The 23198-nt window shown below is 47.2% G+C and overlaps 2 protein-coding genes across 3 annotated transcripts in view; one reads left to right on the top strand and one right to left on the bottom strand.

Annotated features, from left to right (window-relative positions):
* The window catches only part of LOC139401879 (mitochondrial import inner membrane translocase subunit tim16-like), a 175587-nt gene that overhangs the window by 71563 nt on the left and 80826 nt on the right, over nt 1-23198 (bottom strand). The gene's annotated exons all lie outside the window — the stretch shown is intronic.
* LOC139401878 (vasorin-like) overlaps nt 1-23198 on the top strand; it is a 43343-nt gene that overhangs the window by 3214 nt on the left and 16931 nt on the right. For both annotated transcript variants that reach the window (XR_011633178.1, XM_071145873.1), the window contains exon 2: nt 11065-11132. The gene's annotated coding sequence lies outside the window, so the exon portion shown is untranslated. The remainder of the gene's footprint in view (nt 1-11064; nt 11133-23198) is intronic.

The following is a 23198-nucleotide window of genomic DNA, read 5'->3' as shown; positions in this document are numbered from 1 at the left end:
CCGACCGACCCACAGACAGGTAGCCACACACACATTACCCCTGGAGGGAAAGACAGGTAGTCACACACACATTACCCCTGGAGGGACAGACAGGTAGTCACACACATTACCCTTGGAGGGACAGACAGGTAGTCACACACATTACCCCTGGAGGGACAGACAGGTAGTCACACACATTACCCCTGGAGGGACAGACAGGTAGTCACACACATTACCCTTGGAGGGACAGACCGACAGCCACTCTTGGCATTTGTTTCCGACATGTGACCAGGGTTTAATCTCTGCTTCAGGGTAATTGGAAAACTGCCATTCATCTATTTAGAAGAAGTGTGCATATAGGAGACTGTGATGACAAGTCAGAATAACAACCCACCAGCATTTTCCTGCTGTACTGTCCAAACTCTCACGCACGCACGCACACGCGCACGCACGCACGCACGCACGCACGCACACACGCCTACCTACCTAGGACCAGGCAACTGCTCTGCTCCTCTGGTCTCTAAGAGCAAAGGAATTTCATATCACACAGTGTTCTCCAGCCAGTAGCCCCCCTTTTATACCCAATTAGGAGTGGTCGTTTGAGGCCCTCCACCCTTTACAACCAGGGATTAGGGTGGAGGGCCTTCCACCCTCTGCAACAACGGATTAGGGTGTTAAAAGTCAGGTGGCGAGGCGAGGAGGCCTGGGGAGAGTGGGAGGGGGGAGAGGATGGGAGCAGGGCAGTCACACAGCAGGCAGGGAGTTGGAGCTGGCAAGGCATAAGAAACCTGTGTGTGTTTTTGTGTGTGTGCCTATGTGTGTTTTGTATTAGCGAAACCGTGTGAAAGCAAGCGTGCATCCCAATTAGCAAGGGGGTGTGTGTCGGAGTGTATGTGTTACAATCAGCATGTTTGGAGTGTGTTTGTGCCTACACACACATTTGGTTGTGTGTGTGTGTGTGTGTTTATTTGGATCTTAGCTACAGTCACAGTGTCACAATGAGTTCAATGTAGGCCTCAATCCCACCACCAGAATCAGGTGTTCCACAATACACAGGGCGAGCCACTGTTGACGTCCCAGAGTTAGAGCAGCTTTCTTGGGCAGGGCGCTTAAAGAAAGCCCCTGGCTTTAATCTCTTCAAAGGGCCTCGCACATCAATGCTGACCCGGCGGTATGCGAAAAGCAAACCGATCCCCTCACGGTGTTTGCCCGCCAAGCCAAATTGAAGAAGACTCAAGCCGTTCCAGCCAAATGATGCGTTCCAGAGAACCACTTCAAAAACTCTGTATAAATATACACGAGCACGCAAAGGCTACAAGCGGAGCCCGGCTTGAGCCGAACGCAAACCGCAAATAACTCCTGTCTCACACACTCCCTCTTGCCAACGCTCAGAATTCGCGTTTGAAGAGGAGAGATGGGGCTCCGAGACAGATGTTCCCCCTGAAAGACTGAATTACAGTTGGAAAGACAGACGTTCAGATTCAGAAACTGCCCTCTCAGCCTTTTGACTGGAACCAACCTATTTTTTCTCCTCCTCTCTCGTTCCCTCTTTCTCGCTCTGTCTGGAAGTACATGGAAAATGGCAAAAATCTGAAAAACGGCCACTAACCAAAAGTGAGAACTGAGGCCAGAGAGAAAAGGCAAGAGAGGGATCGAGAGAGCGGGAACGAGAGAGAGGACAAGGGGGAGGGAGAGAGAGAGGGAGAGCGAGCACATCCCAGAGAGCCACCGCAAATTGCCATGTTTCAGTGAGGCCGTAAAAAAAGATAAACGACTCATAATCTAAGGTTGTAATTACCTCGGGCCAACACTGTCATTAGCAAATGAGCCTTGAACCAGAGAGATGGGAAGAGAGAGAGAGAGAGATGGAGAGGTGGAGAGAGAGTGTGTGTGTATGGGGGGGGGGGGGGGGGGGGTAGAGGAAGGAGAGAGATATTTGGATGGTCAAAGAGGGATGGAGAGTAGTAGCTTTGTCCCAGATCTGTTGGTGCTATCATATCATGCTATCAACTCCTTGTCATGTTTGGCATGATGACACAGACTGGTACCCACCCAGGCTAAAATGGTAGTGGCTGGAGAAACTTAAAGGTGGGGGAATTCAGGGAGAGAGGGAATGAGAGAGAGGGGGAGAGAGGGGAAGAGAGGGGGGGAGAGAGGGGGAGAGAGGGGAAGAGAGGTGGGGAAGAGAGGGGGGGAGAGAGGGGAGAGAGGAGGGGAAGAGAGGGGGGAGAGAGGAGGGGAAGAGGGGAGGGAGAGAGGAGGGGAAGAGAGGGAATGAGAGAGAGGGGGAGAGAGGAGGGAGAGAGGAGGGGAAGAGAGGGGGGAGAGAGGAGGGGAAGAGAGGAGGGGAAGAGAGGGGGAGAGAGGAGGGGAAGAGAGGAGGGAGAGAGGGGGGGAAGAGAGGAGGGAGAGAGGGGGGGAAGAGAGGAGGGGAAGAGAGGGGGAGAGAGGAGGGGAAGAGAGGAGGGGAAGAGAGGGGGAGAGAGGGGGAGAGAGGAGGGGAAGAGAGGAGGGAGAGAGGAGGGGAAGAGAGGGGGGAGAGAGGAGGGGAAGAGAGGAGGGGAAGAGAGGGGGAGAGAGGAGGGGAAGAGAGGAGGGAGAGAGGAGGGGAAGAGAGGAGGGAGAGAGGAGGGGAAGAGAGGAGGGGAAGAGAGAGAAATAGATTAAGAGAGAAGGGACTGCAACGGTCACTACAAACAGTGACTAGGCCTGCACACACAAAGAACACTCATACTTAGTTTAGTGTGACCCCAGCCTTAAACCTTGACTGGAGGGTCAGATATTTAATCATTGGTATTAATGACTAATGGAAGTTCAACTAAAGAAACAAATGGTCAGATGAACATTAACTCGTAACGTTTACCCACAAATAGATTTAATGATAAGTCAAAGAGTAATGATTAGGGGAATGGTTAGCTGATGTGCTGCTGCTGCTACTGTGTCTGCCTTAGGGTCAGTAGGCACAACTGAAATCACAGGAAGTACTGACTAGTACACACACACACGCACGCACGCACACACGCGTTTACCATAAACACATACACACCAGCTCTGGTTGAGTCACTGTATGTTTGAGGTCCTTGGCCCCTCGTTTCCCCAGGGTCTATTTCAGTCACTGCTAATAGCGGCGTTATCAGCTACCATACGCACAGAGAAGTAAACTTCAACCGTATTATAGGATCAACGTCAGTAAAACCTGGTCGTATTCACAAGGCACGAAACTGAAGACAAAACTGGCAAGTTCTATCAGAGTTTGTCCATTAAGAAACGCTTGTTTCCATTCTCCATTTCTAAATACTTTGCTATGCTGTGCCCTAATGAACATGACCCAGTTGTGATTGTGATACAAGTCAGGACTAGTCAGGTCACATATTAAATCAGCAGAAGACTCTTTCTAAGAATCTTAGAAGTCCTAAGGGTGACTATTGAAAAATCAAACATCAACATCGGACAGCATCCAGTGTTTTCTCTACTTCGCTCCATGTATCCCACTCAGGCCATCTTCAATATGGGGATCTTGTTGTTTCTAATGTGGACATGTTGCCTCTGGTTGAAACTTTAACGCCACACTGCTTTGCTCTCAACAGCCTGGGGAGGACTGAAGTCATAAGTCACACAGACAGGAAGAGAGAACTGGGACAGTCAACAGTCGAGAGAGAGAGGGAGAGAGAGGGAGAGAGAGAGAGAGAGAGAGAGAGAGAGGTAGAGAGAGATCGTGGTGGAGGACTAAGGAGAGAAACAGAAAGAGACAGAGGGAGTAGGAGGAAATTCGAGAGAGAGACAGTCGAGAAAGAGAGAGAGATGAGAGAGATGAGAGAGAGAGGGAGCGAGAGGGAGAGATGGGAGAGAGATGAGAGAGAGATGGGTTAGAGATGAGATGGAGAGTGAAAAGGTGATGGGTCAGAAATGAGATGGAGAGTGAAGAGGTGATGGGTTAGAGATGGAGAGTGAAGTGGGGATGGGTTAGAGATGAGATGGAGAGTGAAGAGGTGATGGGTCAGAGATGGAGAGTGAAGAGGTGATGGGTTAGAGATGAGATGGAGAGTGAAGTGGTGATGGGTTAGAGATGAGATGGAGAGTGAAGAGGTGATGAGTTAGAGATGAGATGGAGAGTGAAGAGGTGATGGGTTAGAGATGAGATGGAGAGTGAAGAGGTGATGAGTTAGAGATGAGATGGAGATTGAAGAGGTGATGGGTCAGAGATGAGATGGAGAGTGAAGTGGTGATGGGTTAGAGATGAGATGGAGAGTGAAGTGGTGATGGGTTATAGATGAGATGGAGAGTGAAGTGGTGATGGGTCAGAGATGAGATGGAGAGTGAAGTGGTGATGGGTTAGAAATGGAGAGTGAAGTGGTGATGGGTTAGAGATGGAGAGTCAAGTGGTGATGGGTCAGAGATGGAGAGAAGTGGTGATGGGTTAGACATGAGATGGAGAGTGAAGAGGTGATGGGTTAGAGATGGAGAGTGAAGAGGTGATGGGTTAGACATGCGATGGAGAGTGAAGAGGTGATGGGTTAGACATGCGATGGAGAGTGAAGAGGTGATGGGTTAGAGATGCGATGGAGAGGTGATGGGTTAGAGATGGAGAGTGAAGAGGTGATGGGTTAGAGATGGATAGTGAAGTGGTGATGGGTTAGAGATGGATAGTGAAGTGGTGATGGGTTAGAGATGAGATGGAGAGTGAAGTGGTGATGGGTCAGACATGCGATGGAGAGTGAAGAGGTGATGGGTCAGAGATGCGATGGAGAGTGAAGTGGTGATGGGTTAGAGATGCGATGGAGAGGTGATGGGTTAGAGATGGAGAGTGAAGAGGTGATGGGTTAGAGATGGATAGTGAAGTGGTGATGGGTTAGAGATGAGATGGAGAGTGAAGTGGTGATGGGTCAGAGATGAGATGAAGAGTGAAATGGTGATGGGTTAGAGATGGAGAGTAAAGAGGTGATGGGTTAGAGATGGAGAGTGAAGTGGTGATGGGTTAGAGATGAGATGGAGAGTGAAGTGGTGATGGGTTAGAGATGTAGAGTGAAGAGGTGATGGGTTAGAGATGAGATGGATAGTGAAGTGGTGATGGGTTAGAGATGAGATGGAGAGTGAAGTGGTGATGGGTCAGAGATGAGATGGAGAGTGAAGTGGTGATGGGTTAGAGATGGAGAGTGAAGTGGTGATGGGTCAGAGATGAGATGGAGAGTGAAGTGGTGATGGGTTAGAGATGAGATGGAGAGTGAAGTGGTGATGGGTTAGAGATGAGATGAAGAGTGAAGTGGTGATGGGTCAGAGATCAGATGGAGAGTGAAGTGGTGATGGGTTAGAGATGAGATGGAGAGTGAAGTGGTGATGGGTTAGACATGAGATGGAGAGTGAAGTGGTGATGGGTTAGAGATGAGATGGAGAGTGAAGTGGTGATGGGTTAGAGATGAGATGGAGAGTGAAGTGGTGATGGGTTAAAGATGAGATGGAGAGTGAAGAGGTGATGGGTTAGAGATGAGATGGAGAGTGAAGTGGTGATGGGTTAGAGATGAGATGGAGAGTGAAGTGGTGATGGGTTAGAGATGGAGAGTGAAGAGGTGATGGGTTAGAGATGAGATGGAGAGTGAAGTGGTGATGGGTTAGAGATGAGATGGAGAGTGAAGTGGTGATGGGTTAGAGATGAGATGGAGAGTGAAGTGGTGATGGGTTAGAGATGAGATGGAGAGTGAAGAGGTGATGGGTTAGAGATGAGATGGAGAGTGAAGTGGTGATGGGTTAGAGATGAGATGGAGAGTGAAGTGGTGATGGGTTAGAGATGGAGAGTGAAGAGGTGATGGGTTAGAGATGAGATGGAGAGTGAAGTGGTGATGGGTTAGAGATGAGATGGAGAGTGAAGTGGTGATGGGTTAGAGATGAGATGGAGAGTGAAGTGGTGATGGGTTAGAGATGGAGAGTGAAGAGGTGATGGGTTAGAGATGGAGAGTGAAGAGGTGATGGGTTAGAGATGGGATGGAGAGTGAAGTGGTGATGGGTCAGAGATGGACAGAGACTTCAACGATTGATTTAGTCTCTATGTGTCTATTCTGAGTTGTTGAGTACATCTGTTTTCAGGGCTGTACTCCTACTTTTAGATGGTAAATATTTAGTCTTGAGGCCGGTATCACCCAGACCAGAACCACATGACTCTGTGTTGAGGTCAGCAGAGATGACCTACACGGCCTAGCAGTGATGACCTACACGACCTAGCAATGATGACCTACACGACCTAGCAGTGATATACGGCCTAACAGAGATGACCTACACAACCTAGCCCCCACACACACACACAGCTGAATCTGCACTGCCTCAGTCACTCCCATAGATAAATAAACACATGCACACATCCATGTCTGAAGAAGCCCACAAACACCAAGCCAAAAAGACAAACCCTGCAACCGGGGACTATTTTCAGACGGAAACGGTGTGTGTGTGTGTGCGTTCTTCACCATGATTGTGAGTGTGTATTTAACTGTGTGACTGTAAGCCAGAGGGTGAGTCAGAGTTGGTCTCTGTGTTGGTGTATACAGTGTAGTCTCTGGTGTTGGTGTATACTGTACAGTGTAGTCTCTGGTGTTGGTGTATACTGTACAGTGTAGTCTCTGGTGTTGGTGTATACTGTACAGTGTAGTCTCTGGTGTTGGTGTATACTGTACAGTGTAGTCTCTGGTGTTGGTGTGTACAGTTTAGTCTCTGGTGTTGGTGTGTGCAGTGTAGTCTCTGGTGTTGGTGTGTACAGTGTAGTCTCTGTGTTGGTGTATACTGTACAGTGTAGTCTCTGTGTTGGTGTATACTGTACAGTGTAGTCTCTGTGTTGGTGTATACTGTGTAGTCTCTGGTGTTGGTGTATACAGTTTAGTCTCTGGTGTTGGTGTGTGCAGTGTAGTCTCTGGTGTTGGTGTGTACAGTGTAGTCTCTGGTGTTGGTGTATACAGTGTAGTCTCTGGTGTTGGTGTATACAGTGTAGTCTCTGGTGTTGGTGTATACAGTGTAGTCTCTGGTGTTGGTGTATACAGTGTAGTCTCTGGTGTTGGTGTATACTGTACAGTGTAGTCTCTGGTGTTGGTGTGTACAGTGTAGTCTCTGGTGTTAGTGTGTACAGTGTAGTCTCTGGTGTTGGTGTGTGCAGTGTAGTCTCTGGTGTTGGTGTATACAGTGTAGTCTCTGGTGTTGGTGTATACAGTGTAGTCTCTGGTGTTGGTGTATACAGTGTAGTCTCTGGTGTTGGTGTATACAGTGTAGTCTCTGGTGTTGGTGTATACAGTGTAGTCTCTGGTGTTGGTGTATACAGTGTAGTCTCTGGTGTTGGTGTATACAGTGTAGTCTCTGGTGTTGGTGTGTGCAGTGTAGTCTCTGGTGTTGGTGTGTGCAGTGTAGTCTCTGGTGTTGGTGTATACAGTGTAGTCTCTGGTTAGACTGTGTGCTCTTGGAGACATCTCCTTGTTTCACACCTTTATGAACGCTTGGCTGAATGACAAGGTTTCTGCATGACTGTGGTGCAAGGATACTGGAGAAAAACAACTTGTTTTTCTGAATATGTTGTTGAGGAAGCCCCAGGGTCTAACGACTCTCAGCACCAGTCACCTCTATATCAAGCAGTTTGGTTCAATCCAATTCCCAAAGTTGGACTTGGATTCAAATACTATTCAAAATCGTTCAAATACTTTGAGCATTTGTTTTAGCTTGCCTGGAGGGCCAGGTGGGCGGGGCTTGCAGTTTGTTTTAGCTTGCCTGGAGGGCCAGGTGGGCAGGGCTTGCAGTTTGTTTTAGCTTGCCTGGAGGGCCAGGTGGGCGGGGCTTGCAGTTTGTTTTAGCTTGCCTGGAGGGCCAGGTGGGCAGGGCTTGCAGTTTGTTTTAGCTTGCCTGGAGGGCCAGGTGGGCGGGGCTTGCAGTTTGCCATTTCAATACTTTTCTATTGGTTCCATTCCAACAGGCAAGATACATCAAAACACAGATACATTATTTTAAATGATTTCAAATCGTATTTGAACCCAGGTCTGATGGAGAATAACACAAACACAGGGTTTGTGATGAACTCATGAAGTGGACATAGAGACATAGTCTCTAAGCAATTACATTAGAAGTCAACATGAAAAGACAGACACACACAAACAGGCTGCCCTTCCATCAGCGCTGTCGCCTGAGGAGCGTTATGATGAAAATGTGTTATTGGAGCTGTTGTGTCCTTTTGATGCTGACAGCAATGTTGTTGTCAACAGACACACACAGCCCGATACGATCAGCTGAGACGGTATAGTGTGTGTGTTACTTGCGAGTGGCGGACAAGAGCACAAAGAAACACAGGTACACTCATTAATTACACAAACAGGTTTATAACGTCGTTCTGTCAGTGTCACTTTACTGGTTTGGCTTTGGGAGAGTATCAAACATTTGTATGAATTACAGTTACACTGTGTACTTTGAGAGGCTCACAGTAATATGTGCCAGGCAGGGGGTCAAATCTACTGTTATTCAAAGTCACACATCCATAAAGTCACACATCAGCAGTCAATGCACAGCCATACATAGGATATAACCTGGTTCACACAGAACCCTGTAAAGAACACACACACATTGAACCACGTAGCTGTGTTAAACTACTGTCCTACTATGATACCCTGCCTTCACTCACTAAGTACTGTAGCTGTGTTAAACTACTGTCCTACTATGATACCCTGCCTTCACTCACTAAGTACTGTAGCTGTGTTAAACTACTGTCCTACCATGATACCCTGCCTTCACTCACTAAGTACTGTAGCTGTATTAAACTACTGTTCTACTATGATACCCTGCCTTCACTCACTAAGTTCTGTAGCTGTGTTAAACTACTGTCCTACTATGATACCCTGCCTTCACTCACTAAGTACTGTAGCTGTGTTAAACTACTGTCCTACTATGATACCCTGCCTTCACTCACTAAGTACTGTAGCTGTATTAAACTACTGTTCTACTATGATACCCTGCCTTCACTCACTAAGTTCTGTAGCTGTGTTAAACTACTGTCCTACCATGTTACCCTGCCAGTCTGACAGAAGACAGCCTGCCTTCTTGCTCTCCTTTTCTTCCCTCCCTCTGTCACTTCCTCTGTCATTCTATCGTTGTCTGGTTCGGTCGTTCATCCTCTCGCTCCCCGTGCCAGAACGCCTCATACGCCACACGGCCTGCTGCCGCTCAGCACGCTCCCTACCTCCCTCCTCGCACCCCTCCCATACGGCGCTGGAATGCAGCACGTTAAAACAACACCACTTCCTGTTCAGCTTGTGGAGTGATGTGGAGAGCAGGACTGGAGCTGGGAGGGAAGGAGATGGGGGTTGTTGTGGGGTGGTGTGGAGAGCAGGACTGGAGCTGGGAGGGAAGGAGATGGGGGTTGTTGTGGGGTGATGTGGAGAGCAGGACTGGAGCTGGGAGGGAAGGAGATGGGGGTTGTTGTGGGGTGATGTGGAGAGCAGGACTGGAGCTGGGAGGGAAGGAGATGGGGGTTGTTGTGGGGTGGTGTGGAGAGCATTACTGGAGCTGGGAGGGAAGGAGATGGGGGTTGTTGTGGGTTGATGTGGAGAGCAGGACTGGAGCTGGGAGGGAAGGAGATGGGGGTTGTTGTGGGGTGATGTGGAGAGCAGGACTGGAGCTGGGAGGGAAGGAGATGGGGGTTGTTGTGGGGTGGTGTGGAGAGCATTACTGGAGCTGGGAGGGAAGGAGATGGGGGTTGTTGTGGTGTGGTGTGGAGAGCATTACTGGAGCTGGGAGGGAAGGAGATGGGGGTTGTTGTGGGGTGATGTGGAGAGCAGGACTGGAGCTGGGAGGGAAGGAGATGGGGGTTGTTGTGGGGTGATGTGGAGAGCAGGACTGGAGCTGGGAGGGAAGGAGATGGGGGTTGTTGTAGGGTGGTGTGGAGAGCAGGACTGGAGCTGGGAGGGAAGGAGATGGGGGTTGTTGTGGGGTGATGTGGAGAGCAGGACTGGAGCTGGGAGGGAAGGAGATGGGGGTTGTTGTGGGTTGATGTGGAGAGCAGGACTGGAGCTGTGAGGGAAGGAGATGGGGGTTGTTGTGGGGTGGTGTGGAGAGCAGGACTAGAGCTGGGAGGGAAGGAGATGAGGGTTGTTGTAAGTTGATGTGGAGAGCAGGACTGGAGCTGGGAGGGAAGGAGATGAGGGTTGTTGTGGGTTGATGTGGAGAGCAGGACTGGAGCTGGGAGGGAAGGAGATGGGGGTTGTTGTGGGGTGATGTGGAGAGCAGGACTGGAGCTGGGAGGGAAGGGGATGGGGGTTGTTGTGGGGTGATGTGGAGAGCAGGACTGGAGCTGGGAGGGAAGGAGATGGGGGTTGTTGTGGGGTGATGTGGAGAGCAGGACTGGAGCTGGGAGGGAAGGAGATGGGGGTTGTTGTGGGGTGGTGTGGAGAGCATTACTGGAGCTGGGAGGGAAGGGGATGGGGGTTGTTGTGGGGTGGTGTGGAGAGCAGGACTGGAGCTGGGAGGGAAGGAGATGGGGGTTGTTGTGGGGTGATGTGGAGAGCAGGACTGGAGCTGGGAGGGAAGGAGATGGGGGTTGTTGTGGGGTGGTGTGGAGAGCAGGACTGGAGCTGGGAGGGAAGGAGATGGGGGTTGTTGTGGGGTGATGTGGAGAGCATTACTGGAGCTGGGAGGGAAGGAGATGGGGGTTGTTGTGGGGTGGTGTGGAGAGCAGGACTGGAGCTGGGAGGGAAGGAGATGGGGGTTGTTGTGGGGTGGTGTGGAGAGCAGGACTGGAGCTGGGAGGGAAGGAGATGGGGGTTGTTGTGGGGTGGTGTGGAGAGCAGGACTGGAGCTGGGAGGGAAGGAGATGGGGGTTGTTGTGGGGTGGTGTGGAGAGCAGGACTGGAGCTGGGAGGGAAGGAGATGGGGGTTGTTGTGGGGTGATGTGGAGAAAAAAGGTCTGGTCAACCATAACTAAAACAATCCCCAAAAGAGGTGAGTTAAACTACTGTACCTACCTTAACTTCAAGAGCTAGTCTGTGGGTTCTGACCACACCTCAACGGTCAAGATGATTGGTCAGTCACAAATACAGTGTGTGTGTTAATGTGTTTGTTCTGTTGTGTTGTCTACAGATAGAGGGGACACCACCACCACCCCAGTCAAAGTGAAGTGAAACAGGAGGAGGCATCTTGTTGAGTGGGTAAGTTAAGGGTTAATTGTTTGACCGTCCATTTCACTCCTCTTCAATGTTTATATGACAGAGTAGTTAAGTTGCTATACTACCAGAAATACGACTACTAACACTTCCATATGAAACAAGATGATACAAGTTTGTCAACAGATAGGTTTTTAGTTCACTCCAGAAGTATCATAGGGTAACATTTTTGGCACATTTCTGAATGAGGAAACATCCTGTTGAATGATTGCATTCAAAGTTTCCAGAAAGCACACTTGGCTGTTGATAGTGTTAACCTCAACACATTCCTTCCTCATGAGTCCTCTTCACACTTGACTGAGTCCCTCAATGAGAAGTTGTCTATCTACCTACAACAAGGACTGAGAGCACACACATGCTATTTACTGAGCAGAGAGAGCTGTTGAGGAAGTATGGAGGGTGAGTGTGTGCGTGTGTGTGCGTGTATGGGGGGGGGGGGGCATGGCTGCCTGGTTTGCATGGCTGCCTGGTGTGTGTGTGTGTGTGTGTGTGTGTGTGTGTGTGTGTGTGTGTGTGTGTGTGTGTGTGTGTGTGTGTGTATGTGTGTGATGGTCTATAAAAGTGCAGGCAGGGGAGGCTTATTCAATCACTGGTGATAATTGCCCCTCTCCACCCCCCTGGGCCGGTCCATTATAGATGGAGGGGGAGTGTGTCTGATCCAGCTGGGATGGTCTATTATGTGAGGCAGGGGGAGTGTGTCTGGGTCAAGCTGTGGTCTGGTCCAGCAGTCAGGCTCTGGGGCAGCGGGGGCTGTTGTTAAGGTCTGACAGGGACTGTGCAGGCTTGGAAAGTGTGCTTTTCTCCCCCCTCCTCTCCTTTCTGACCCAGAACACAGCCCACTGCTCAAGGCCTGTGGGGTCTGGAATCATTAGTACACTCACTAATTTCCTTACAACCACCTCTACCTTTCCCTCCTCCCCACTCCTCAAACCTCAGAGAGAGACAGAGAGACATAGAGAGACAGAGTGAAAGGGAGTGATACAGAGTGAGGCATGCAGTAAGTGATTGCACACAGACACACACACACACACAGACACACACATTAGCCCCACTCTGGAGAGCAGACTTGTGGACAGACAAACACACACATGTACTGCAGGCAGACAGGCAGGCAGGCAGACAGACAGACAGGCAGTGAGGCAGGATGTCACTGTGTGCTGTAATTTGAGGCAGTGCGTTGGAGCTTTGATGTTAAAACGACAGGATTAAGGTAGAAGCAGCCAGAAGACTATGTGTTGACACAAACCCTCTCTCACTAGATAGTGAATTATTTACAACCCAGCAGCGTTCCAACCAGACACACATTCCTGAACTAGAAGAAGTGTGTATGTATGTGTGTGTCTCCAAACCATGGAGCGTCTGAAAAGGTCTCTGAAGTGTCAACGTAGGGGGCCATGACAGGGCTGAGATCATAGAGACTAGGGAGGGTCTGTCTGCTCCATCACTGAGGACATGTATCTGCTCCTGGACGGGTATGACAGAGCCCCTCTATAGGCTGTACAACAGAGTGACAACCAACACAAACACGGTGTCTGGAAGACTACGTCCAAACACCTGGACACTGTGTGAAGGGACGGGTAGTTCTCCTCTCTGGGGGTTTTACAATATGAAGCAGGAGTGATGTACCATGGTGTCTCTCTCTCTACTGAGCATTAACAACAAGACAGTGGGACTAACCCATAGAACACATGTGGATTCCATCTGTGTGCAAACACACACACAGAGATCTCCCAAAACCTCACCAAGGGCCCGTCTCTCACCTCTCCAGATGGAGGGCACGAGGAGGCTCGGGGGGAATAGCTCTCAAATTGAATTCAGTGGTGGGTTGTTTAAAGTGGAGCGCCATGTGCAACACATGACCAGGCAGTGGTGTGTGTTAGCGCTCCAGCCTCCGCAGGCAGATCTCTCTCTCTCATATGGTTGTTTTCTTGAGGAATCTCTCCCATATCTAACCCAGAGAGCACGGCACACCTGTTGCACGTTAATTGCAGTGTTCCAGGGTCACGGTGATATAACCTTGTTGAAAGATCTCTCAGCTACAGAGTAGAGGCAGCCCCGGCAGAAGCAGGCAGCAGTGAGCTCAGGAGGCAGGCGAGGCCACCCCGGGACAAGCCAAGCTGACAGGGGGACGTTAGAGGCGGTTGGTTGAGCTAGGAGGCCCTGGCAAGTGACCAACACAGCGAGATGTCTTCTCACAATGCATTATTTTGTGACAGTTTAAATCAGCCAAAGAGATCTTCTTGTCATAATTTATCTGTGTGTGTGTGTGTGTGTATGTTTTATGGGATAAAGCCCCAAGGCTAGAATGGCTTAAAATCACAGACAGTCATTTCTACAGTACAGTAAACTACAGACCTGTAAAACAGGTAGATAGGTCTGTAAACACAGGCTTATTGTCAAAGAATGAGGAAAGAAAGTGTAAATGTGTAGCTGTGAGAACCCTACACTGTCCTCTACTGACACAATGACACAGACACACTACTGTCTACAACCCAGATCCCTCTCTCAGCCTCCAGATCAGACTACATACACCATGTGACGTCATGACTACTCAGATCCTAGAGAGACGTGGAGAGAGAGGTGATTAGATTCAGATGACTGATGTAGTCAATGTCCCCACCTGGACCTACATAACTCACATCAACATACACATGTGCCTCTCCTCCACAGATTGATAAGACACAGTGACAATTAAGTTAGCAACAACAACTAATTCCATTTGCAATAGCCACACCAAAAGTTGTGGTTACCCTAGCACTAACACTCTTGATTCAAGGAATCATCTCATCATCAAGGCTTTCATTACGAGCACTAACACACTTGATTCAAGGAATCATCTCATCATCAAGGCTTTCATTACTAGCACTAACACACTTGATTCAAGGAATCATCTCATTATCAAGGCTTTCATTACTAGCACTAACACACTTGATTCAACGAATCATCTCATCATCAAGGCTTTCATTACGAGCACTAACACACTTGATTCAACGAATCATCTCATCATCAAGGCTTTCATTACTAGCACTAACACACTTGATTCAACGAATCATCTCATCAAGGCTTTCATTACTAGCACTAACACACTTGATTCAACGAATCATCTCATCAAGGCTTTCATTACTAGCACTAACACACTTGATTCAATGAATCATCTCATCAAGGCTTTCATTATGAGCACTAACACACTTGATTCAACGAATCATCTCATCAAGGCTTTCATTACGAGCACTAACACACTTGATTCAACGAATCATCTCATCAAGGCTTTCATTACTTGAATCAGGTGTGTTAGTGCTAGGGCCCCCCTATGGGTCCCCAGGACCAGGACTGGAAAACACAGACCTAGAGAAACTCTACAGATTGATCTAAATTGGAAACAGTGACGACAAGTTTAATAAATTATCTTGTAAATCGCCAGGCCGACGGCCAAGTGACTAAACAATGTACTGCTACTGTCATCCTCACAGTGACACTGTCACCATTGTGTCCCTAATGTCACACATTGTCCCATCTCTGGCATCTGTGGCATTCTTTACTGTCATAGACCTCCTACAGGACAACAGTGACCTTTCTGTTAAAACACCTTCAAGACAAGAACCAGAACAGCAGCAGCATCTCCAGCTGATTGACACAAATCCCTTCAGTGTTCTATGAAGAGGTGTACTGTGACGTTTATCCTTCAAGTCAATTTAACGTCATTGTCCCCTGGAGGAAAATACATACTGGCTTTCTGTCCCTCCCTCGCCCGTACCTGCTACGACACGGCTCATTGGTAGAGAGAGACATGTACGTGCGTGCGTGTGTGTGTGAGAGAGAGAGTTGGTTCCCTTCCTGCGTGGATGTTTGCCCTGTCTATACCTCTACAACCCCCCTGACAGCCACTAGACAGAGGGAGGAGAGGTTACTGGTGTCCTGAAGAACACCTTCAGAAGAAACGCAGACGGGAGAGAAAACAGGGCAACGGGGGATGAACAGGTGTGAACACAGATGTGCTATGAGGCTGAGGATGATTCATACATGTGTGTCTCAGTGTATGTTGATGGGGTGTGTGAGACTGTGTACTTCAGACAGCCTGTCCAGGTTACACAGGACATGATGCCATGTCCACTGACTTTCACATTAGTCAAGTATCACATCAGCTGGAACGTAGAGAGTTCATCATCAGATCATTATCAACTCACTGGAAATCCTGATTTCTCCACAGCCTCTATATCTGTTAACATTTGAGGTAAATGTACAGACCTATTTTACATTTTTGGTGACGTGGAGGTGAAAGAATGCTACTGCTTGTTACCTGCTGCTCCTAGATTAACTGCAGGTTCATCATGAGACGTGTGTGTGTGTGTGTGTGTGTGTGTGTGTGTGTGTGTGTGTGTGTGTGTGTGTGTGTGTGTGTGTGTGTGTGTGTGTGTGTGCGCTACGGCGGCGGCAGAGGCTGTGGTGACAGAAATGTGATTGGCACACTGCAGGGTAAATCCTCTCTGGAGACATGGGCTGACAGAGGTATTTGGTAGGAGGTGACATGATAGGGCGGGGGACAGTGGCGCGTGTAGCCAGAGGGAAGGACAACCAGACAGAGGGACACGGTGACAGAACCACTCAGAGAGTGTGTGTTTGTTTGTCCGTCTGTCCGCCCACGGACTGGATGTGTCACAAACCCTTAGCTTTTGTTGACTTGACCTTTGTTTCTGACAGTAGACGTTCAGGGTTCAGAGGGAGAAAGGTCAAACTGAATGTGACCATACATATTCAGTCATAGGTACCTTCAATCTACATTTGACTGTTGAACAGAGGGACAAGGGTAGGACTGAATGTAAACATACATGTACATCTTCAGTATCTGAATATACTGATTCTTAAAAAATACACACGGCTCTATTTGACCAGGAGAGAAATCTGGAGGTTCAGACCCTCTTTTTCTAGAAACACCGGGCAACAGGGTCCCAAAAAATAAATACTATTCTCTACTAAGAGAGAGAAAGCAGAATTGGGAGTCAGGTAAATCCCTGATCAAAACTATGTTTGATCTCCTGGATAGCCTTTGAAGTTGAAAATAAGTTGAACTTAAGTCAAGATAAATAGTTAATCGTAGCAGTAATATCAGGGGGTGATGATGAATCAGTGTTTCATTCAAAGACATGTAACAATAAACTAGAGGTAAATACAGGATGATGAAAACAAGGTATGGAGGGAGGGAGAGAGAGAGAGATTGGAGTGTGCACATCACACCTGCCTTGTGTGTCAGCACACGGCCACGGAACAGGTTGAGCTGCCTCTAACTAATCCCTGACACACACACACACACACACACACACACACACACACGATACTCAAACACACACATCATGAAGACAAGTACACACCATCCTCTGACACTCACACCCAGCACAAACACACACAGGCACAAACCACATACTCACTGACACCAGAAGAATGTACACCTGCTGGTTTGCATGATTGAAAACCGACAACGGACAAGTGCTTTCCCTGTACCCATACACTTACAGCCTCTTCATTACAGAGTTATTAGTTCTATTATAGGATCAAATCAAATGTGTTGGTCACGCACACACTTTAGCAGATGTTATAGCGGTGTTCAGTGAAATGCTTATGTCACTAGTTCCTAACAATGTAGTAAAATGTAGTAAAAGTCAACAAGTACACAAATGATGCCCCAAAAACATTTGACAAATCTTGAAACGTCAGAACGAATCTAATTAACTCAAATAGCACTGTAACAGTAATCCACATCTACACAGGAGGAATTTACACGAGATATACTCACAATGATATGTACAGCAGTAAATATATTAGAGTGAGATATATCAATAACCCAGTATTTAAATAAATACACTGTGTGTATAAACAGTGTAACTAAAATGCAATGTAGAAATATTAGAATGAGCTATGTGAAGAATACAGTATTTAAATACACAGTACAAAACCCCATGAAAAAATGGATAGAATTGTAGAAATGTTGCGAAATATAAATACATATGTTCAGTATGTAAATGGTGTGTATAGACAGTATAGACAGTATGTGAATGGTGTGTATAGACAGTATAGACAGTATGTGGATGGTGTGTATAGACAGTATGGACAGTATGTGAATGGTGTGTATAGACAGTATGGACAGTATGTGAATGGTGTGTATAGACAGTATAGGCAGTATGTGAATGGTGTGTATAGACAGTATGGACAGTATGTGAATGGTGTGTATAGACAGTATAGACAGTATGTGAATGGTGTTTATAGACAGTATAGACAGTATGTGAATGGTGTGTATAGACAGTATAGACAGTATGTGAATGGTGTGTATAGACAGTATGGACAGTATGTGAATGGTGTGTATAGACAGTATAGACAGTATGTGAATGGTGTGTATAGACAGTATGGACAGTATGTGAATGGTGTGTATAGACAGTATAGACAGTATGTGAATGGTGTTTATAGACAGTATAGACAGTATGTGAATGGTGTGTATAGACAGTATAGACAGTATGTGAATGGTGTGTATAGACAGTATGGACAGTATGTGAATGGTGTGTATAGACAGTATAGACAGTATGTGAATGGTGTGTATAGACAGTATAGACAGTATGTGAATGGTGTGTATAGACAGTATAGACAGTATGTGAATGGTGTGTATAGACAGTATAGACAGTATGTGAATGGTGTGTATAGACAGTATGGACAGTATGTGGATGGTGTGTATAGACAGTATAGACAGTATGTGAATGGTGTGTATAGACAGTATGGACAGTATGTGGATGGTGTGTATAGACAGTATGGACAGTATGTGAATGGTGTGTATAGACAGTATGTGAATGGTGTGTATAGACAGTATAGACAGTATGTGAATGGTGTGTATAGACAGTATAGACAGTATGTGAATGGTGTATAGACAGTATGTGAATGGTGTGTATAGACAGTATAGACAGTATGTGGATGGTGTGTATAGACAGTATAGACAGTATGTGAATGGTGTGTATAGACAGTATGTTCAGTATGTGAATGGTGTGTATAGACAGTATGTGAATGGTGTGTATAGACAGTATAGACAGTATGTGAATGGTGTGTATAGACAGTATGGACAGTATGTGAATGGTGTGTATAGACAGTATAGACAGTATGTGAATACAGCAGTACTAGCTGCTAACCCCAGCCTCCTGCTAACCCCAGCCTCCTGCTAACCCCAGCCTCCTGCTAACCCCAGCCTCCCGCTAACCCCAGCCTCCCGCTAACCCCAGCCTCCCGCTAACCCCAGCCTCCTGCTAACCCCAGCCTCCCGCTAACCCCAGCCTCCTGCTAACCCCAGCCTCCTGCTAACCCCCGCCTCCTGCTAACCCCAGCCTCCTGCTAACCCCAGCCTCCCGCTAACCCCAGCCTCCCGCTAACCCCAGCCTCCCGCTAACCCCAGCCTCCTGCTAACCCCAGCCTCCTGCTAATCCCAGCCTCCTGCATCCCAGCCTCCTGCATCCCAGCCTCCTGCATCCCAGCCCAGGTCAGACTGCACAGCCGTATAGTAGTGGTCCTTGTGGACAAATATCTCCTTCATGACATGAAGACTATAGAGTTCAGGGTTCAGCTGAACACTGTGGCACCTTCCTGCTCCCCAACAAGCCATCAAAAGAGAGAGGGAAATAAAAAGGGAGAGAGAGAGAGAAAAAGGGATCGAGAGAGAGAAAAAGGGAGAGAGGGAGAGAGAAAGAGTTCTCCCACAGAGAGGCGTCTACATCGGGTTGCCTTTTTACACCACATTGGCATGTGACAGATGGTGCTCAGGTCAAGCAGAGTGGTCTCCAAGGCTTGGGGTCAGCGTGTATGGGTCAGTTAGTAAAGAGGCCAGGGGGCTAGTAGCTGTTTAAAGCTGACTGACCTGGGAACAGGAGCAAACCAGCCTTCTAGGACCAGAGCCAGTCTCTGAAGAATAGTCACAATCTAAATCAGATCCAGAGTCAGAAAACCAAGTGTATCAGTTGTAATTTGAGCACAGTGTTGAGCTAGTGTTTACTTTATAGTAGCTGTCCCTAACTGACCTCAGACCTGCTTGTTAGCATTCTAATCTAATTGTGTTCATTATCTAGTAATTCTATTTCTATGTCCCTGACTGACATACAGTGTATGACAGTGTTGTACATTTGAGTCATTGAGCAGACACTCTTATCCAGAGCCACTTACAGTAGTGAGTGCATACATTTGATCTCATACTGGTCCCCCTTGGGAATCGAACCCACAACCCTGGCGTGGCAAGCACCATGCTCTACCAACTGAGCTACAGGGGACTCCATTACCAGAGACAGTCTCTATCTGAAGAATAGTCCCAGTTTAAATGTGATCTAGAATCAGATCAGGTAACCAGGTTTTGTTTCACTAGACAGAGACAGGTGTTAGGGTATGGGATCAAACGTTAGTTCAAAACCCATCACAAAGGAAAGGAGGATACAGACCTATCCATTGTTCTGGTCTCTGCACACTTTGTATGAATGAGATATTTTTGTATGGTAAAGATCAGACGCCTAATGGGCTAGTCTCTCACCACGTGTCTGTATAAAGAGCTGTGATTGGATAATCAGCCAATTGACCACAGGGATGGTAGGTGTGTAACAGAGGGCTGCTTTGTGTCCATGTGAGTGAGTTGTGACCTCACTGACTTTATTAGTCAGAAAGTTCAAGGGTCACAGGGCTGGGTCACCTCATCAGTGCTGACTGAGGGAGGCAACGGCAGCCATGTGTCAATACCTATACGATCTGCAAAGAGCAAGACAGAGAGTTAGTGTGTGTGTGAATCTCATCCAAGGGGATCTTGTCGGGCATCTAGAATCCCTTCCTCTGCAGTATGTTTAGAGAAAGAAAGGAGAGGATTTAAACTGAACCTCAGACCTTAAAGCTCAGAGGCGGTATAGACATCTGCTAACACAGACTATTGTCTGGCCTGGCCATCGTCTGCCTCTCTTCTCCTCTCCCAGCCTCGCTCCCTGGGAATGGAGCAGCCAAGGCAGCTCTGAAGCGCGGAGGATTTAACCTGGGTTGAGTTGTACATACACACTTTGGAGGTTTTGGGTTTGGAAATGCCCTGGAGGAGTGCAGAAAGTGCACCTGATGTGGCGGTGGGGCCGGTAGGTGGGCAGGAGGCTCAGGGGTGTGTGTGTGTGTTTCTGTCTCTGCATGTGTGCGTGCGATGGGTGTGTGCCTGTGTCAAACAGGCCCTGTTATCTGTCCTATCTTGGTGGAGGGTTACACAAAGGACACAGTCGCTTTAACAGCAGTGGAAACAGCCAATCTGACTCTGACCCCTGACCTCTAGGAATAGTAATATGGCTCATTGCTCTCAAGTCTTTGTTTTCCTGGCAGGTGATGGTTATCTAATGAGATGTATTAGTTAGGCCAGGGCTTCCCAAACCTCTCCTCAAGCACCCCTAGCCATTCCATCTATGTCATGTGTTTCAGTATAAGCACATCTGATTGGTCAACCAATCACCAAGCACTTCATTAGTTGATTCAGGTGTGCTAGTCCTCGAATACATCCAATCAGTGGAAATGTCGAGGGTTTAGGAAACACTTCATTAGGAAGAAGCGATGAGTGGCTACTAGGGAGTTACTAGGGAGAGAGATAGTATGCTGAGTTACTAAGGATAGATAGTATGCTGAGTGCCTAGCTACTAGAGTCATTTTATGCTGGGACCTTGTCTTTTAATGGAACAATGCTAGTAGTCTAGAGCATTAATAACAGTCTGATCTCCATTACTACAGAGCCAGAGATCAGTCATCCAGGGTATAACACTGTTACCCCTGTTAGATTCACTACAGCAGTGCAGCATCCCACTAGCATTGGGCTCAAGCAGTTTCTATGGATTTACTGCAGTGTACAGCACTAGGGACGTGTATACATAACATTCATAAAAGATCACCTCAGCAGCCATGGGAACACTGGTGTGGAGGTCTATCTGCCCCCTGTGAACCCCTCCTCTTACCCCCATCCCCCTAGCTGCTGTCCTGTGAGATGAAACAGGAGCACCCCCACGCACCACCCATCCTAACTCCACTGTCAGTGCCCCCCTCCCCCTGACCACAGCTGGACCCTGTTACCCACAATGCACCGAGTAAGGGTCATCCCTCAACATGACAGCACCATCCCATAAACCAGGGCCCCCCTAGACAGGTCAGAGAGCAGCAGATGATGAATGGGTAAAAGGAGGAAAGGGGATTATTGAGAGAAAATGGAGGGAGTAAAGTAGAACAGAAGAAAAGAGAGGAGAGTTCTGGGGGACTTTCTGAATTCTGACGGGTCAATCCACGAAGACAGTGAAAACACTTATTGTTGATACCCCCGGATAGTTTGGTAAACTGAAACTACACCTTTAAGTGTGGTGCAAAGTCAATGAAAACATGGAGCTAGGTTAGTGAAGTATAAAGCCAATGAAAACATGGAGCTAGGTTAGTGAAGTATACAGCCAATGAAAACATGGAGCTAGGTTAGTGAAGTATACAGCCAATGAAAACATGTAGCTAGGTTAGTGAAGTATACAGTCAATGAAAACATGTAGCTAGGTTAGTGAAGTATACAGCCAATGAAAACATGTAGCTAGGTTAGTGAAGTATACAGTCAATGAAAACATGTAGCTAGGTTAGTGAAGTATACAGTCAATGAAAACATGTAGCTAGGTTAGTGAAGTATACAGTCAATGAAAACATGTAGCTAGGTTAGTGAAGTATACAGCCAATGAAAACATGGAGCTAGGTTAATGAAGTATACAGTCAATGAAAACATGGAGCTAGGTTAGTGAAGTATACAGTCAATGAAAACATGGAGCTAGGTTAGTGAAGTACAGTCAATGAGAACATGTAGCTAGGTTAGTGAAGTACAGTCAATGAGAACATGTAGCTAGGTTAGTGAAGTATACAGTCAATGAAAACATGGAGCTAGGTTAGTGAAGTATACAGCCAATGAAAACATGTAGCTAGGTTAGTGAAGTATACAGTCAATGAAAACATGTAACAGGTTAGTGAAGTATACAGTCAATGAAAACATGGAGCTAGGTTAGTGAAGTACAGTCAATGAGAACATGGAGCTAGGTTAGTGAAGTATACAGTCAATGACAACATGGAGCTAGGTTAGTGAAGTATACAGTCAATGAAAACATGGAGCTAGGTTAGTGAAGTATACAGTCAATGAAAACATGGAGCTAGGTTAGTGAAGTATACAGCCAATGAAAACATGGAGCTAGGTTAGTGAAGTATACAGCCAATGAAAACATGGAGCTAGGTTAGTGAAGTATACAGTCAATGAAAACATGGAGCTAGGTTAGTGAAGTATACAGTCAATGAAAACATGGAGCTAGGTTAGTGAAGTATACAGTCAATGACAACATGGAGCTAGGTTAGTGAAGTATACAGTCAATGACAACATGGAGCTAGGTTAGTGAAGTATACAGTCAATGAAAACATGTAGCTAGGTTAGTGTAGTATACAGTCAATGAGAACATGGAGCTAGGTTAGTGAAGTATACAGTATAATAATGTCAGCTTTGCTAACCACAGTGTTGTGCAACGTGTGCAATGCAATGCAGAGTAGTTTTTACTTGTGTAAGTATTTATGATGTTGTGCACCGTTGGCCAGACATGTTTAACTTGCCGTTGAATCTATAAGGGTTGAGGAGGGAGGGAGGGAGCAGGAAAGTGTTGATGGAGAGGAGGAGGTAGAGACTAATATGAAAGAGACGGGGGAGGAAGAGAAAGAAATTGAAGAACTTGTTTTCCCTCTTCTGCAGTACGATCAAGGCTTTCGGTAACCATGCCAAGTACACTTGCAGCTTGTTATCCAGTGAATGGTAATAACAAATGTAAATTATAAACTGCTTTTCTCTCCCAAGGTGTAATGCAACCTAGTAGTAAGCAGAGATGGATCTTGACATCGGAGAAAGCACAGTTGGCGAAGAATCTTCAGTCTGACACAAATAACATTCTGTCCTTTCTGAATTTACTAGAACCAGCCTTACAGAGAATTCAGTCAAAGATGAATCTGGCAATATAGAGAATAGAGAGAAGA

The sequence above is a fragment of the Oncorhynchus clarkii genome, unplaced genomic scaffold (genome assembly GCF_045791955.1).
Source record: "Oncorhynchus clarkii lewisi isolate Uvic-CL-2024 unplaced genomic scaffold, UVic_Ocla_1.0 unplaced_contig_537_pilon_pilon, whole genome shotgun sequence".
Lineage (NCBI taxonomy): Eukaryota > Metazoa > Chordata > Actinopteri > Salmoniformes > Salmonidae > Oncorhynchus > Oncorhynchus clarkii.
This window is presented reverse-complemented; position numbering and strand designations above follow the sequence as displayed.